The following is a 17,533-nucleotide window of genomic DNA, read 5'->3' on the forward strand; positions in this document are numbered from 1 at the left end:
TTTGTATGACCATGACACTTTTCTCTCCGCAAGCTTTAAAAAACCCTCGTTTAATTTGCCTTGCATAACAGGTCTCTGCCTTGTCTGTCCGGAGGCGGTTCTGCCAACTTAAATGTGACTATGGTACAGACAGTAAAATCATTTAAAAATGACTTCTTCTGGGGGCCTCTGGGTGGCTCAGTCAGTTAAGCCTCAACTTTTAGTTTTGGCTCAGGTCATGAGCTCAGGGTCCTGCAGTGAATCCCCAAGTTGAGACTCTGAGCTCAGGGGGGAGTCTATTTGAGCTTCTCTGCCTCCGCCTCTGCCCCTCCACCCACATGCATGCCAACGCACACATAGGTGCTCTCAAAATAAATAAATCTTTTTTAAAAAGATGAGTTTTTTTTTTTTTTAACTAACTTATTGCTAAGATTAACAATCAATGAGCTTATGCTCAGACCTGCAAAGGGGATTGTCATCCAAAAGAGCTTTCTCTGCAGACATGGAAGAAGGAAGTGGTAGCCTTCCCTCCCCACACTAACCCCCCCCCCCATAGGTCAGTGTTTCACAGACAAGCTTAATGAGATGGTTGTTGAAATTTCGGAATAGTAATAAATGCATGATTGCCAAGGGAAAAAAAAGGAAATAGGCAAAAGTTATGAAGAGACATTGTATCAGTGAAAATATACAAACAGTGACTATACACATGCAAAAATGTTCACCGCCAGTGATAAGGGAGAAGAACACAATGACATTAGAACAAGTAAAATAAAAAATGACACTATCAAATGCTGGTGATGATGAAGAGAAACTGGAACTCTCATGCATAGCTGATGTGAATGCAAAATGGCACGGCCACTCCAGAAAGGATTCTGTTAATTTCTTTAAAAACAAAAACAAAACACACACTCACCATACAACTCAGCAATTTCACTCCCAGGCATTATTTCCGGAGAAACGAAAACACGTTTACAAAATAACGGGTAGTACACAAATGTTCGTTGCAGTTTTATTTGTAATAATCCCAAACTGTAAACAACCCAAATGTCCCTGGAGAGCTGACGGGTTAAACAGAAGTAGTACACCAGCCATGGAATACTCACCGGCAATAACAATTGATGAACAATTGATACATAATGATTTGGATGCATCCCAAAGAATTATGCTGAGTAAAAGAAAGCCACTCTCAAAAGACCGTATGACTCCACTGGTAGAATATTCTCCCAATGACAAAACTACAAGGGGTGAAGGACAGACCGGTAGCTTTGGGGGAAGAGGAACAGTGGGAGGAAGGATGACTACATAAGGTTGGCAGTGAGTAGATGCTTATGGATGGACTAGCTCTGTATCTTGATCGCAAACCTACACATGTGATAAAATGGCACACATTATAGCAACGTCAAATTCCTGCTTTGATGTTGTGCTACAGTTATGTAAATTGTAACCATGAGGGCAACAGTGAGGGCTTCGTAGGACTTCTCTGTACCACCCTGGCAACTTCTTCCTGATCTAGAATTATTTTCTCTATCTCTGTCTCCATCTCTCTCCCATCTCAGAAATGCCGCTTCTTTCTTTGTAGACTACTGTCTCTACTATTCCATGCCTGTGACTGCCTCACAGCCATGAAGGGCCCCACTGCCTTCTGGTGGAGCTGGTATGCTTTGCAGATGGCCATCCCGTGCTGACTCCTGCAGGCCCCTGGTTTTCCAGTTGGACCACTCCACGTTCTGCCCCTTAGGGACATGCCTTGTCAGGGGCCCTGTTAGAAGCACCCCTGGGGGGAGAATGGGGATGACCTGGCTGTGGGGCATGAAAACCTTCTGAATGGAGCCAGCAGCCTCTGAGCTGGACCTGGGCTTGCCTCAGGGACTGAGAAGCCCTGAGGAATAGATTTGTGTTGCTCTAAAGACCCTGTGAGGTTTTCCTGGCAGCATAATGCCTTTAAAGCCTGGGTGGCTCAGTCGTTAAGCATGTGCCTTGGACTCAAGTCATGATCCCAGGGTCTTGGGACCAAGTCCCTCATCAGGCTCCCTGCCCAGGGGAAGCCTGCTTTTCCCTCTCCCACTCCCCTTGCTTGTGTTCCCTCTCTTGCTGGAACCCTAACGCCCCTGGCATGTCCCAGGTGTCCTCATTCCAAGTGCTAAGACCTCACTGTTTCAAAATCAGTGTACCGCCTTTAGTTGTGGATGTCTGTCACTGCGGAGTGTTAGGGCTACAGCTCAGAAAGTCCACTTCTGGAGCCAACTCAAGGGCTCTCAGCTCCTATCCCATCAGCAGAAAGGACTCCCTGGAGCACAGGTGCCTAACTGACCTGTTTCCCCCCTCCACTGTAAGTGGGACAACCACGCACTAGGTCACATCTCCATGTCCCTTATCGAGGTCCCAGAGACGAGCCAGCACAGTTGGACAGCCTTCAACCTGGCCTTTCAAGCCTGCTCAAGCCTCAGCCTAAGGAGGAAAATTGTCCAAGTCCCCAAAACGGTGACACTAACATCACCAGCTACTTCAGTCTATGCTCCACTAATATTCCTCCCCTGTCCCGGGGTGGTGGGATCCTCATTGTTTCCAAGCCCTGCGAAGGCCCACTTTGGTGGTGTGTGTGCGCAGTTTTGTTTCTCAGATACCAGGTTGCATCTTGTTCAGTCTTTTGGTTGCAAATGAATAGGAAACTACTCCAAGTCACCTCATGAATAAACAGGAAGTTCATTCAAGTTTATAGGAATATCACATGGAAACCAACACAAAGGGACAGCTGGGCTGGAACTTGGAACTGGAAGCCAACAAAATCTGAGCAGCCTCCTGCATCTTCTCTCTCTCTCTCTCTGTGTCCCTCTCCTCCTCTCCCTCTCTCTCCCCTTCCCTTTCCTTCTCTCTCCTTCTCCCCCTCCCCCTTCTCCCTCCTTTTTCTCTCCCTCTCACCCTCCCTCTGTGTCTCCATCCCTCTCTCCCTGCCTCCCCTTTCTGTATGTGGCTGTGCCTCCAGCCCCCATCACCCTGTGCTCACACAGGCCCCCATCTGCATCCATCTACAAGGATATTTCCTTCCATCTCCATGACAGACTCTGCCTTCCAAGCACTGGCCATCCCGTGTTTCTTAAGGTGAGAGATGGACGAACCCCTCTTTGAATCCCAGTTTCAAATACCCAGGCAAGAGAATCCAGCTAGCCCAGTTTCAATCAGGTGTGCTTGTCTGGTGTCAAGGGCGGGCTGGGGGCTGGGCTGCACGGTATGACTCTGCCTGGGCTCTGTTCTTGGCGCATGGCATTGCCAGGAGCTGAGCAGACGTTCCACAAGGGGACTCGGCTGGGGTTAGCGACCAATCATAACAGCAACATTGTGCTCAGTGCAAAAAGGGCTTTGAACAAAAAGGTAACTGGCAGGGGCAACTGGGTGGCTCAGTTGTTAAGCATCTGCCTTTGGCTCAGGTCATGATCCCAGGGTCCTGGGATTGAGTCCCACATTGGGCTCCCTGCTCAGTGGGAAGCCTGCTTTTCCTTCTCCAACTCCCCCTGTTTGTGTTCCTTCTCTCTCTGTGTTTCTGTCAAATTAATGAACAAAATCTTTAAAAAAAAAAAAAAAAAAAAGGTAACTGGCAATGGCAGAACACTTACATTGGATTAGGCAAAGAAGAAAAAAAGCTGGGGACAAGAGAATATTTGCTTTTTGCATTTCAATGCCCCTCCCTAGAACTAGAGCTATTTCCTCCCCCAATGCAGGACTCTCAGGACACCCCCCCCCCCAACACCTCAGAGGGACAGGGACGCCTCCTCTGCCATCACAGCAGGGAACCAAGAGATGCACCTCTAACGCGGGCTGTCAGATGGGCTGGGGGCTGGGAGACCAGGGGCTACAGCAATCACTCATCCAGTTTCGTCTGCTGCATTCTTATCTGTACATGGAAGGTACTGGAACCAGGAGAGGGAATCACCTCTGGGGTCATTTTGGCAGATTTCCTCCTGGCTCTCCTTCAAGAATGCAGAGAGAACGGGAGCTGGGAGGGTGGGTGGGCAGCTCCTATCTCCTCTACAGAATTTAGGTTTAAGGAACAGTAGGGACTTGGAAGGCTCTAAAGGTAGGTCCAAAAGAAAGGCAGAAAAGGAAAAAAATACCTACAATCCTGCCACAATAACAAAAAGCCATGGTAAATTTCATTCATGTAGTTTAGAATCTGTTCAATGTCTCCAAAAATATAGTTGATCAATGAATAGTCCAAACTCAAGCAAAGTAATCTTGAAGATGTATGAGCCCATGAAAAATCAATTTGTATCCAAATCCAAGGAAATCTGAAATACCCATAAGCAGAATGCCAATAACATTTTTATATTCTAGCAAAATAAATAAGACATCAAAGGAAAATGGAAACATAAATTAGAGAAGGAGGATAGAGATTTTGAGCTAATCAGAAAATATAATCAGAAAAATTATATTTCAATGTGTTTACTTTCCAGAGAGAATAAATATTGGTTCGGAAACATCCCCCATTTTAAACTGACTTTCTTATTCTCTAGAAAGAAACTGGCTTTTTCTTATGTAGACAGATTTCTCTTGATTAAACTTGAATTGTCATGTACAAATTCATTTATATAAAGCTCTAGGAAAAACAAATCTCATCCAAAGAGATAGAAGGCAGAGCGGGTTGCCTGGGGCTGGGCAAGGGTGGGGTTGATCTGGGGAAGGGACAAGGGAAATTTGGGGTGACAGAGATAGTCCATATCTTAATTGTGATAGTGATGGGCGTGGGTTTATATATTTGTCAAAACTCCCTGAACTTAAAATGAGTTTATATTATTGTTGGTAAATCATACCTCAATAAATCTGATTAAACAACAATAATAACACTGTGCAGTAATGGCAAGAAGAGTTATTATAAATAATAGCATCTTTCCCCGAAGCTGGGACATTGCACTGGAGGTCTGCCCTCCTGCCACCAAACAGGTGTGCCCCTTCTCTCTCTGCAAAGGAAAGTAGGGACAGGGAGGGGCAAGAGAGACTCTCTGAAGGAGATGGTGATGGGCTTGTGTTTGGATGAGGGAACAGGAACAGGGGTGGGGATGGCACTCTAGGTTAAGAGATCAACACGGTTAAGGCCCTGGCTTTCCTGAGTGGTGTATTCGGAGAACTCTAATAGTAAAATCAAAATGCAGTTGAACAAACACAATTTATAACAGGCAACCAATATTCCTGATGAAAACCCAGGACTTCCTTATTTCTTCTCACTCTTCTCAGTTCCTAAAGCAGCCTCAACTCAAGACTTAGTGTGTCCCGGGTCACCTGGGTAGCTCAGTTGGTTAAGCAACTGACTCTTGATCTCAGCTCAGGTCTTGATCTGAGGGTTGTGAGTTTGGGCCCAGTGTTGGGCTCTATGCCGGTTGTGGAGCCTACTTAAAAAAAAATAAAATTAAATTAATATTTCCCCCAAAGATTTCCAACTTTTTAGAAGTTACCAGCTCTGTCTCTATCCATCCTGGGGGTGTTTGGGGCTGGGGTGAGCTCCTCTCCAGAGCTCTGCCTTCCTTTCTTCCTCTCCTGCCAGAATGCGGGTTGGGGGTGTGAGGAGAAGGGTCTTCTGAGGATGCCTCAGTCATGACGATAAATTGCGTGGGTCTCCTCTGAGCCTTGCAGGTGTTCAGAGCTGACTTTTTCCCTTGGAGCATTCTGAAGGGTTCCTCAAAGAGCCCCCACTCCCATTTCTGTCCTTCCTTGTTTGCATTGTTCTAGCAGCCCCGAGGCAGGGAGGTACACACCTGCTTCTCTGTGTTAGGGTCCCTCTCCGCTCAAGGCCACCCCCTTGGGTAGAATCTAAGATAACTCCAGGAAGCTCATCACACAGGCCTTAACAGGAGCTCAAACCTTCTGGCCTGCCCTTTGTTCTGACAATCCTGTGGGTTCAGGCTGTCCCTGATGCAGTGGCTTCTCTCCTCTGCCCTCAGAGGCAGCCACCAGGTGCTGACCATCCCAGGCTGACTCTGCAACCATTACTGAGACACCAGCCCACCGTAAGAAATATTCTAGGTGGTCCCCGAGAAGTTCCTTTACTTGGTCTTGGGTTAAGAGAAAGGCACATCCGTCATTGTCCTTGGTGGTGGAAGCATGTTGGGGAGGGGAGCTGGAGGAATTGGAAGGCAGGATGGAAGCCACAGCATCCCAACAACACTCCTCAAAGAAATCCTCTCTCTATAACTCTGCACCATCCTTTGGTTTCCCAGCTTCTCCTACAGGTTGAAAGAGGGTGGCGAGCGGAGGATGGCAAAACAAGGTGTGGGTCCCCTGGACTTTAACTTTCATTTGGGTCCACCCCTCACCTTAGAATGCCAGAGTGTTTGGCCCTATTTTCTTGGGACCCCAGCCTGAAACAATACCAGCGACACTGCTACGTACTGATTCTACATGGGTCTGATACCCTGCCAGGTTCTTGCCGCAGGTTATCTCATTTAATTTTCAGAATAAATCTATAGGGCAGAAATGGCTATGATTATTTTACAGATAAAGAAACGGAACCTAAAGGATGGTAACAAACTTAGCCAAGATCCCATGGCTACATACAGGAGCCAGATGAGGAGCCAAGGTCTTCTGGTTCCAACACTCTGTGCTGCACCAAGTGTTTTGTGTTGGTTGATATTATGGAAATAAAATCCACAAATCCAAAAGGCTTCAAGTAGCTTACAATCCAGATAGTGCAGGTAATGACCCCATTCTTCCAGGCCACCCTTCCACCCTGCTCATCCTTCCAGCCCCCTTAAGACCCCCACCCCCTCCTCCCCCATCCTCCTGACTCCTCTCTGGCCTCCAGCAGAATGTTGACACTAAATGTCCACAATGTGTTTTCCTTCCCTGTCTCTGCCTTAGACTGTGAGCTTCTTTTTTTTTTTTTTTTTTAAGATTTTATTTATTTATTTGACAGAGAGAGAGAGATCACAAGTAGGCAGAGAGGCAGGCAGAGAGAGAGGGGAAGCAGGCTCCCTGCTGAGCAGAGAGCCTGATGCGGGGCTCGATCCCAGGACCCTGAGATCATGACCCGAGCCGAAGGCAGAGGCTTAACCCACTGAGCCACCCAGGCACCCCAGGCTGTGAGCTTCTTGAGGGCAAGGACTGATGAACATGTTATCCTCGGTGGGTCTCACTGCCTGCCAGAGTCTCAAAAGCTACGGTATTAAGGAAGGCATGGATAAATGGCGAACAAATGACAAGGGTTGTCCTCAGAATCCCGATCTTTGCCCAAGAACTTGGCCCCAGCACTTGATGTAAGGGATTTGTAGGTTTCTCTGGGAGGGAGAAAGGAAGTGGAGATTCAAGCTCCCAGCCTATAAGATGATGGGGATGAGCTGGGTCACATCTAAGACTCCTTCCCAGGGTTATTGCTGTGGCTCTTTTTTTTTTTTTTTTTTTTTTTAAATATTTTGTTTATTTATTTGAATGAGCAGGGGAAGGAGGAGCAGAGGGAGAGCAACAAGCAGACTCCGTGCTGAGTACAGAGCCTATGGGGGGCTTAATTCCAAGACCCTGAGATCATGACCTGAGTTGAAATCAAGCATCACTGAAACCACTGAGCCACCCAGGTACCTCTCACTCTTAAGGAGTCCAGAGAGAAGAAAGAAGGAAGACAGTACCCTGTGTCTGCTCCCTTCTTTCCTTTGACTGGGTGGTACATTCCAACAAAACACAGGTACAGGTATTGGGGATCAATCTAGCAGGCTGAGAGCCCAGGATGTACCAGGAATGTCCCAGGAAGAGGGAAACAGAGAAGGAGGAAGCTTTTGGGGACAGAGGCTGTAGATGGATTCATTCTAAGGCAACAGAAGCAAACTTCCACTATGTTAAGGGTTATGTGTTTCAAATTCTGAACAACCATCCTCCAGATGGACTGTTGGATCTGTCAGAATTTAAGGTCTGCCTTCATGGATTGTAAGGAAGACTACAGAGGACTACACAGGGGAGTCTGACAGGCCAAAGGGAATAGGACCCATTTCAGAGGTCTTGCACAGAAGGACTCATCACCATCGTGTCACTTCTCCATTTCCCAAAGAGAGCTAATCTAGAAATGGAGAGATCAGAAGCCACAGATAACACCATGTTTAACGTTCAAAAAACATCACAAGCCACGTCTTGGTATTTTCCTCACTGATCCTCAGCTCACCATCTTGGGCCTTCTTCAGCCCTTGGGCATGCACTGTCCACCTGGGGAGAGGCTTACTTGTAAGGGACCCAGTGAATGCTGTCCCTGGAGGAAGGAGGACTCAAGTCACAGAAAGCATGACATCATCCTGGCTGCTGAGAGTCTGAGGACTCCAGAGATGCCCTCAGCTCCCCAGGGTTGACTCCAAGGCCCGTGAAGGGCTATAATTCTTTAAGTAATGAGGATCATGGCTGTGGAAGTCAAGCCATTATTATCATTCTGTCCTCATACAGAGAATAACCTCAAGGGGCTAGTGGCTGGGGGAAGACAAAAGGGGAAACCTGCTCTTGAGTGTACCTTGTCCCTCCTTTAAAACCTTCAGTAGCTCCCCAGCACCTACAGGACAAAGTCCAAACCTCTCCACATATCCCCAAGGCTTTCCATGCACACCACTCTCACCTCCTGCCTTTTGCCCCTGACACACGTGTGCACATGCACACACACACACACACACACACACACACCCTACACACTGAGCTCCTTTCAAGCTGCAACAAAGTACAACTGGCTCCCCAAAGGTGCCACACAATTTCCAGCCACTCGCCTTTGAATACACTGTCCTTCCTCGTGGCTGGGGTGACTTCCCACCATCTCTCTGTCTAGCTAGCTCCTATCTGTCTTTTAAATCCCAGCACACTTGTCATCCCTTCTGGGAGGCTTTCTTTGACTCAGGGAACAGTTGTTTTCACCCCTGGGCTTCCCAAAGCACCTGATAGAGACAACAATTTAGAACATCTAACCGGAGAGCTGAATAGGAATCTAGAATTTTTAAAGGGGAACCCATGGGGAGAGTGGAATTCTTCAATGATAGCACATGGTACAATTTCAGAAACGGAAGTATGAACATAGATGAGACATTGTGAGTGCAGGTGGGGTGGTACTGTCGTCCTCATTTTACATTATTGTACAGGCCACCCTGCTGCTCTGCATTTTTTTATTCTAAGGCTCAGGATTTTGTTTTCTAATTTTAAAAATAATACATGTTCATTATAGCATTTTTTAAAAAATGGATTTACAAAATTAAAATCATTTATAATTCTTTTTTAAAAGATTTTATTCATTTATTTGTCACAGAGAGAGAGCATAAGCAGAGGAAGCAATAGGCAGAGGGAGAAGCAGGTTCCCCAATGAGCAGGGAGCCCGATGTGGGGCTCAATCCCAGGACACTGGGATCATGACCTGATCAGAGGCACTTAACCTACTGAGCCACCCAGGCATCCTGAATTATGTATAATTCTTGCTCCCAGTTACCTTAGTAGAGCAGAGAGCAGTGCACCACCCTAGAGACTGGTGAGCTGCCACACTTGTTCCTGATGGGCCAGTTGCACAAAACACTGAGCAACGGCACCAGTGCAGAAGCAAAATTCTAGTTGTGACAAACGAGGGTTCTGGTTCCCTCCTAACCATCTCACCCCAGGCTTTTGGTTCTCTGGACTGGGAACGAATACATATGGCAAATGAAATTATTTCTTTTGTCCTCCCATTTTGGCCTGGGTTTTAGACAGAGAACTATACTAGAGCCCATCTTTACTTATTCATATATTCTGAATTCAAGCCCTTTGTTAGATTATATGTTTTACAAATATCTTCTCTTACTCTTTGGCTTGAATGATAACTTTCTTAATGATTTCTTTTGATGAACAGAACTTCTTAATGTAGTCAGTTTCATCAACCTCTTAATTATAGTTAAATATTTCTGTGTGCCTTGTTTATTTCCCTACATCAAGGCCTGAAAAATATTTACTTATTAGATCTTTCACATTTGAAAGCATTACTTGCTTTTTGCATTTGACTTTACAATCTACAAATTGTATTTCTATAAATCATGTGGAATTTTTACTGAGGTTGTGTTGCTTCTTTAGAACAACTGGCAGGGAACTGACGTCCTAACAATATTGATTGAATATTACAATCCATGAACATGGTATATTTGTTATTTATTTAAATCTTCTTCAATTTTTTTCAAAATGCTTTTTTTTCTAGTCATAAGGATTTATTTATTTTTTCAAGTCTCAAAATGTTTTATCATTTTCTGTGTGGAGTCTTCAATGTACTTTGTTTTATTTATTTCTAAGTATTATTTCTAAATATTTAATTTTTCAATATGACTGAAAAAAACTTTTGTTGAAAATGCCATTTGCTAAATTTCATATTCTAGTTTCTTGTTAGACTCAATTATTTATTAATAATTTATGTGTAAATTGCTTTGATTTACCTACACAAATAATTGTACCATCTACAAATACTAAGTTGTATTTTTTCTTTTCAATCCTCATGCCTTTTATTTCTTTACCCTGCCTTGTCCCACTGCCTAGGGCCTCCAAAAATTGCTGAATAGAAGTGACTGTGAGGCACATGGGTGGCTCAGTCAGATAAGTGTCAGCCTTCAGCTCATGTCATGATCCTGGAGTCCAGGATTGGTCCTGGAGTAGGGCTCCCTGCTCAGGAAGGAATCCACTTCTCTCTCTCCCTCTGCCACTCTCCTGCTCGTGCTCTCTCAACTAAATAAATAAAATTAAAAAAAAAAAAAAAAGTGGTGACTGTGGACATCTTCGTCTTGTTCTTGACTTCAAGAAAAAAGCTTTTAACATTTCATCATTAAGTATGCGTTTCCTCTAAGTTTTCGCATATACCCATTATTAGAGTGAGAATTTTTTTTTCTGTTCCCAGTTTTCAAAGAATGTTTAAATAACTAGCTGTTGAATTTTATCAGATGATTTTTCCACATCTACTGAGATGATCATATACTTTTTTCCTTGTTAATGTGTGTGTGTATATATATATATATATATATATATATATATATATATACATATACATAAACACTGTTTTTAGATGAGATTTCACTATTTGTTTAAAAATTTTGTTTGGGATCTTTGGTTATAAATGATTTTGGTCTATAATGTCTCTTTCAGGTGTTGATCTCTAACGCTAATTTCATAAAATGAGTGGGAGTGCTAGTTATGTTTTCTAATAGAACTGAAGATAGCAGGACATGTGCCTATTTCAGTGGGTGGAGAGTGTGACTTTTCATCTTGGGATTGTAAGCTCAAGCCCCACTGGATGTAGAGATTATTTAATTGAATAAAATAAATCTTTAAAAAAGAAGAGCTGAAGAGAGCTACTAAAACTACAAATAATATCAGCACTTACCAAATTCCTAGACCAAAAAAAAAAAAAAAAGCAAAGAAAATATACTGTACACAGCAAAATAGGGGAAGAAAATAAAAGAAGTGTAAAACACATAAGACAGAGTGACAATAAAAATAAATTTTAGATTTTTCTATTAAAAACCACATCTAGGGGCGCCTGGGTGACTCAGTGGGTTAAAGCCTCTGCCTTCGGCTCAAGTCATGATCCCAGGATCCTGGGATCGAGCCCCACATCGGGCTCCCTGTTCAGCGGGAAGCCTGCTTCCCTCTCTCTCTCTGACTACCTCTCTGCCTACTTGTGATATCTCTGCCAAATAAATAAATAAAATCTTTTAAAAAAATCTAGAAAAATAAGTCTCATCTTACTATTTCACTGCAAATATATCTTTTAAAAATGACAAAGTTAAAACTGAAAGAATGAACCAATGTATACTAGACAAATGTACACAAAAATAAAATGAGAGCAGCAATATTATGTCAGATAAAATAGAATTCAATGGGACGCATGAATAGAGCGAGCTAGTTACCTATTGTGAAAAATATTACTTCAAAACTTAAAATGACAAACATTTGTTATCTGACAGTTTCCAAGAGTAGTAGCCCAGGAGTGGCTTAGTGGGGTGGTTCTGGCTCTAGGTCTCTTGAGGGGCTGCAGGTAAGGTGTGAGCCAGGGCTGCAGGCATCTGAAGGTTTGACTGGGTCTGGAGGATCTACTTCCATGAATGTACTAGAGACACAACAGAGCAAGTGACTCAACAGGGAGAGGGCGACTAGATGGAGGTCACAGTGCTTTTATATACTTTATCTTTCAAAGTTGCACACCATTATTTCTGCTTCAGAATTGAGTTACTGAGTTTGGGATACACTTAAGGACAGGAGAATTAGGTCCCTTCTCTCAAAGGAGGAGCATCAGAGAATTTGTGAAACATTTTAAAAATCACTACATGGAGCACAGAATAATTTTACAAATGGCTATCCACAAAACTACAAAGAAAGCATCAACAATAACAAACAGCAGAAATTATACAGGCCCCATTTTCTTTAACTGAAAGAAAAAAAAAAAAAAAAAAACAGCTTGGGGCACCTGGGTGGCTCAGTGGGTTAAGCCTCTGCCTTTGGCTCAGGTCATGATCTCAAGGTCCTGGAATCAGGCCCAGCATCGGGCTCCCTGCTCAGCAGGGAGCCTGCTTCTCTCTCTCTCTGCCTGCCTCTGCCTGTTTATGATCTCTGTCTGTCAAATAAATAAATAAAATTTATAAAATATTTAAAAAAAAAATAAAAGAGGGACGCCTGGGTGGCTCAGTGAGTTAAGCCCCTGCCTTCGGCTCAGGTCATGATCTCAGGGTCCTGGGATCGAGCCCCGCATCGGGTTCTCTGCTCAGCAGGGAGCCGGCTTCCTCCTCTCTCTCTCTGCCTGCCTCTCTGCCTACTTGTGATCTCTGTCTGTCAAATAAATAAATAAAATCTTAAAAAAAAAATTAAAATTAAAAGAATAAAAACAGCTTAAATAAAGTTTATAATTAGAGAGATGACCTAAGATAAAGTACTTCCAAATTATAAAAAGAAACATAAATATGCATATAGATACAGATACATAGTAAAATATTAAAATTACAAAATTTTTAAAATCATAAAATACAAAATCATAAAAATGATAAAAATTCAGAAGCAATAAAAACAGAAATCATAATACAAATTTGATGACAGAGTTAAATCTAAGCTTATCTGTTATGCCAAGTGTTACAAATGGCCTAACCTTGCTTAATAAAGGGAAGCAACTCACAAAGTCGATAGCTACATGAAAGGATAGTTACTGTAGCATCATTTGTAAAAGCAAGTATTAGAAGTAACTTCATTTTTTTTTCAAAAATGATGTGAGAAAGTAAATTATAAGTTCCATACAATGGGACAGTTCTTAACAAGAACGAGGTAACTCTTAATGTGCTATATAAGATAAAATCTTCAAAATATGTTTTTAAAAAGCAAGATGAAGATATTTACAGTCTGTGACTATTTTGTGGCTTAAAACAAAAGGATTGCTTTTGTTATAGTAGTATGCCTCTGGAAAGATCTACAATAAACCTAGTAATAGTGCTTGTCTATAGGAAGAGGACGTAGATGGTTGGGGCAGAGAAAACAGAGAGACTTAAATTGAATCCTCTTCCTTTTGAATTTTGCATTTGTACCCAAGTGAACACTACTGATTTTTAAATTTCTGATAAAAAAAAATTTGATGCAGTTTTATTTAATACTTTAATTGAACTAAAACAATAAAAATTTAATTAAGAACAGATTAATTGAATTGGCTAAGAATTATGTAAGATATTTTAAAGCAGTTAAAGAATTACATCCAGTAATGGCTTTGGTTCTTTAAACTTTCCAGAAACATAATATACAATCTATTCCACAGCACAGGTAAAACAGAAAAGTTGTCCAGATGCACTGCAAAAGTACCTGGACATTGAAACAAAAGCCTGAGAAAATACCATAATAAGAAAATACTATACACCCCCCAGGTCCCTATGAGAAAAGATTCAAGAAAATACTGTCAACTTGAAATTAGAGATCTTGCAAATAGATTAGAAAAAGACAAACATCCTGATATAAAAATAGGCAAAGAAGATAGATAATTCAGAAAAGAAATATAAAAGACCACTGAATATGTGAAAACATGGTCAACATCACTAATAATGAAGGAAATGAATTAAAAGACTCATGAGCTATCATTTTGTACTAGGTTATCAAAGATGTAAGACATTGGAAACATCCCAGTTTGTTAAGGGTGTAAAGAACTAGACACTCCTATAGACTGTTTACATTTCTGGAGAGCAATCTGAGAACATGTATTTTAATATTAGACACAGGAATTTCACTTCTAGGAATTTATCCTAAGAAACTCATTGGACAAGCGTCCTACAATACAATGTATATACAATAGTGTTCACTGCAGCATTATTTCCAATAGTGGCCTGGACACTTTCAAAATAAATTATGATATATCCATACAATACAATTCCTTGCAGCCAGTTTAAAAAAAAAATGATAGCACAGATTTATATACCGGTCTACTTATGGAATGTCCATTTAGTTGAAAAGTTTTGCAGCTATTAAATACTATGCATTTGAAGATTATTTAATAACAAAGGAAAAGTCTCACAGCAAGTGAATTTTTTTTTAATTTTTTATTTTTTATAAACATATATTTTTATCCCCAGGGGTACAGGTCTGTGAATCACCAGGTTTACACACTTCACAGCACTCACCAAAGCACATACCCTCCCCAATGTCCATAATCCCACCCCCTTCTCCCTAACCTCCTCCCCCCAGCAACCCTCAGTTTGTTTTGTGAGATTAAGAGTCACTTATGGTTTGTCTCCCTCCCAATCCCATCTTGTTTCATTTATTCTTCTCGTACCCACTTAAGCCCCCATGTTGCATCACCACTTCCTCATATCAGGGAGATCATATGATAGTTGTCTTTCTCTGCTTGACTTATTTCGCTAAGCATGATACGCTCTAGTTCCATCCATGTTGTCGCAAATGGCAAGATTTCATTTCTTTTGATGGCTGCATAGTATTCCATTGTGTATATATACCACATCTTCTTGATCCATTCATCTGTTGATGGACATCTAGGTTCTTTCCATAGTTTGGCTATTGTAGACATTGCTGCTATAAACATTCGGGTGCATGTGCCCCTTTGGATCACTACATTTGTATCTTTAGGGTAAATACCCAATAGTGCAATTGCTGGGTCATAGGGCAGTTCTATTTTCAACATTTTGAGGAACCTCCATGCTGTTTTCCAGAGAGGTTGCACCAGCTTTCACAGCAAGTGAATTTTAAGAGTTACAAAGAAAATGTAGCATGACTTAATTTCTACAAGATCTCACACTTTTGAATTTAAAAGTACAGAAAGAAACTACATCGAAATGTTTAAAATATGGTGGAATCTGTGCTGATTCTTTCTACAATTTTCTGAAGAAACATGTTATATATATATATATATATATATATATATATATATATATATATGCCTTTCTCTACAAACCTGGAACTTCTGTTCTTACTGTGTATTTCTAACTCCACTTCCTCAGTCCCCTATCCTGACAAAGAGCAGCCAAAAATAGCAGGCTTACTGGTTTTGTGGGCTCCATCCGTCTACCAAGAGTTAATTCACTTCTTAATTAACTCCTTAGCCGAGGGGGTGGGGGGGGAAGATGATCTACTGACTTTGGATTGGTTGATGGTGACATCATGCCGGCAGCAGGAGCCAATAGCAGCTTCCTGCTTGGGAAGTTTCCCAGGTCCCGGATGCCGTAGTGAGAAGGGCTGGGATTTCCACCCGCCCTGAGGACCGGGGCCTCCTGCGCGGTCCCCGGTGTGGGCGCGCGCCACGCGGGGCAGCCCTTCGCAGTGAAGTGAAGCCCTGCCTTCACTTTTGTTTTTTGGACACGTCTGCAGCCTGTTTATCCCTGCGTCCTGCGGAAGATAATCCAGGATTCACCAGGAGCCTCTGCGGTTGCTTCTGTTTGTCCCCATGTTGTCCCTCATCTTCTCTCTGGGGACCCAGTCCAGCGTTTGTGCTCCCGCTCTCTTGTCTGTTCAGGGTGCCCCTTCCTAGCCTCACAGTCCTGCAAATAAAACCCTGCGTCCGGGGCGCCCGCTGCCACCGAATTGTCGCCTCTACCTAACAGAATCTTATTTTCTTAATGTCCCCTTTTCCGATTTTAAGTGTAATGCTTTCTCTTTTTAGAAAACAAAGGAGGAAGAGGAATGAGGGAGAAGGAAGAAAGCAAAAGTCACATGTAAACACATCATCCAAAGATACCCATTGTTCACAATACCAGGTATTCGTGTCAGAAATACGATAGATTGACAAGTTTGGAATTGCTGATTATAATTTGCTTTTTTCTTTTTTTAAAACTTTGTCTTTTATCATGTAGCATAGCCTCATGTCTAAATATTGTTGGGGGTGGAGAGAAAGGGAGATACATTTTTTGGTGTTTTTTTTTAGTGGCTTCATGGTGTTCCAGCATTTGGAATAACTTATTTCTATGCCCATTCTGTATATTTAATTTACTTCCACTATTCCATATTTTAAATAATTCTGTGAACAAGGAGTCTTTATAATTTCTTATGTCAATATCTGAGTAATTTCCTCGGGATACAATCTTAGGGATATGACCACTTTAAAGATTTCTTTTGCCCCAAAATATTTTGATTAACCTTTCTTGTTATTCCAAATTAAATAAAAATCACTTGGTCTCATTCCAGAACCAAATCATAGGTATTCTTATTTATGATTGCTTATTTGTCAAGTTTTCTAGTTCTGTTTTAAAATTCAATTCAAGAGGTGGTTTTACATTTTGCTGATTTTGTGAAGTGGCTTCTTATAGCTACCATATTCCTGAGGTGGCATAAAAAAGGTGTTGGTTTTTATAAGCTAACATCATTTGGATTCACCTTACCACATCTCTCAGTACTTCGGCTTTTCATTGATTTTCTTGGGTTTGTAGGCAATTATGACCAGCAGCAAACTTACAGTGTATGCCCAACGACTTGTCATAAAGGTCGATGCTTTTGTCAGTGTGAAATAGCTCTTCAAAGCTCACTTTGTCTTTTCCTCTGAATCTCTACGTGCAATTTTTGGTGCCAGTCTTGTTTTCTTTTTATTGGGGTGTGTGGTTAGAAACCAGTGGTTCATTTTCTCATTTCATCTAAGATGTGTTTTTAATAAGCATTTGATTGCAGGTTTTCAAAATCTTATTTGTTGACTATGCTGTTGAATTTTATGGCTTCTCATTCCCTTTGTTTTCTTTTTTGCTGCATGCACTTTTTTTCTTTCCTCTTTGTTCATGTTTTGGAAGGAATATGCACTGTTTTAAAAGTCTCCTAGTGTTTCAGCAAGCTTCCAATACATACTTATTTCAATATCAAAAGCGCAGAATGGAACAATGTATTATTTTAATTTTTCTTTCCAGTTCTTTTTCCTCATGTGAGGAATTTAAGAAACTTACTTCTCTTAGCTCCAAATTTCCTGGTATTGACTGGTATAACCTGGAGTTATATAACCAGATTATTGTTGTTAAGTAATATTATATATTATCTCCTCCAGGAATAATTTTTGACATTTGCAGCCTACTCCAACTTTAGCACAATTAAGTAACCAAGCAAGCAGGGTTTATGGATCGTAGATTTTCTGTATCCTTATGTTTTTGAAAATGTC

Source organism: Mustela lutreola, chromosome 1 (assembly GCF_030435805.1).
Source record: "Mustela lutreola isolate mMusLut2 chromosome 1, mMusLut2.pri, whole genome shotgun sequence".
Classification (NCBI taxonomy): domain Eukaryota; kingdom Metazoa; phylum Chordata; class Mammalia; order Carnivora; family Mustelidae; genus Mustela; species Mustela lutreola.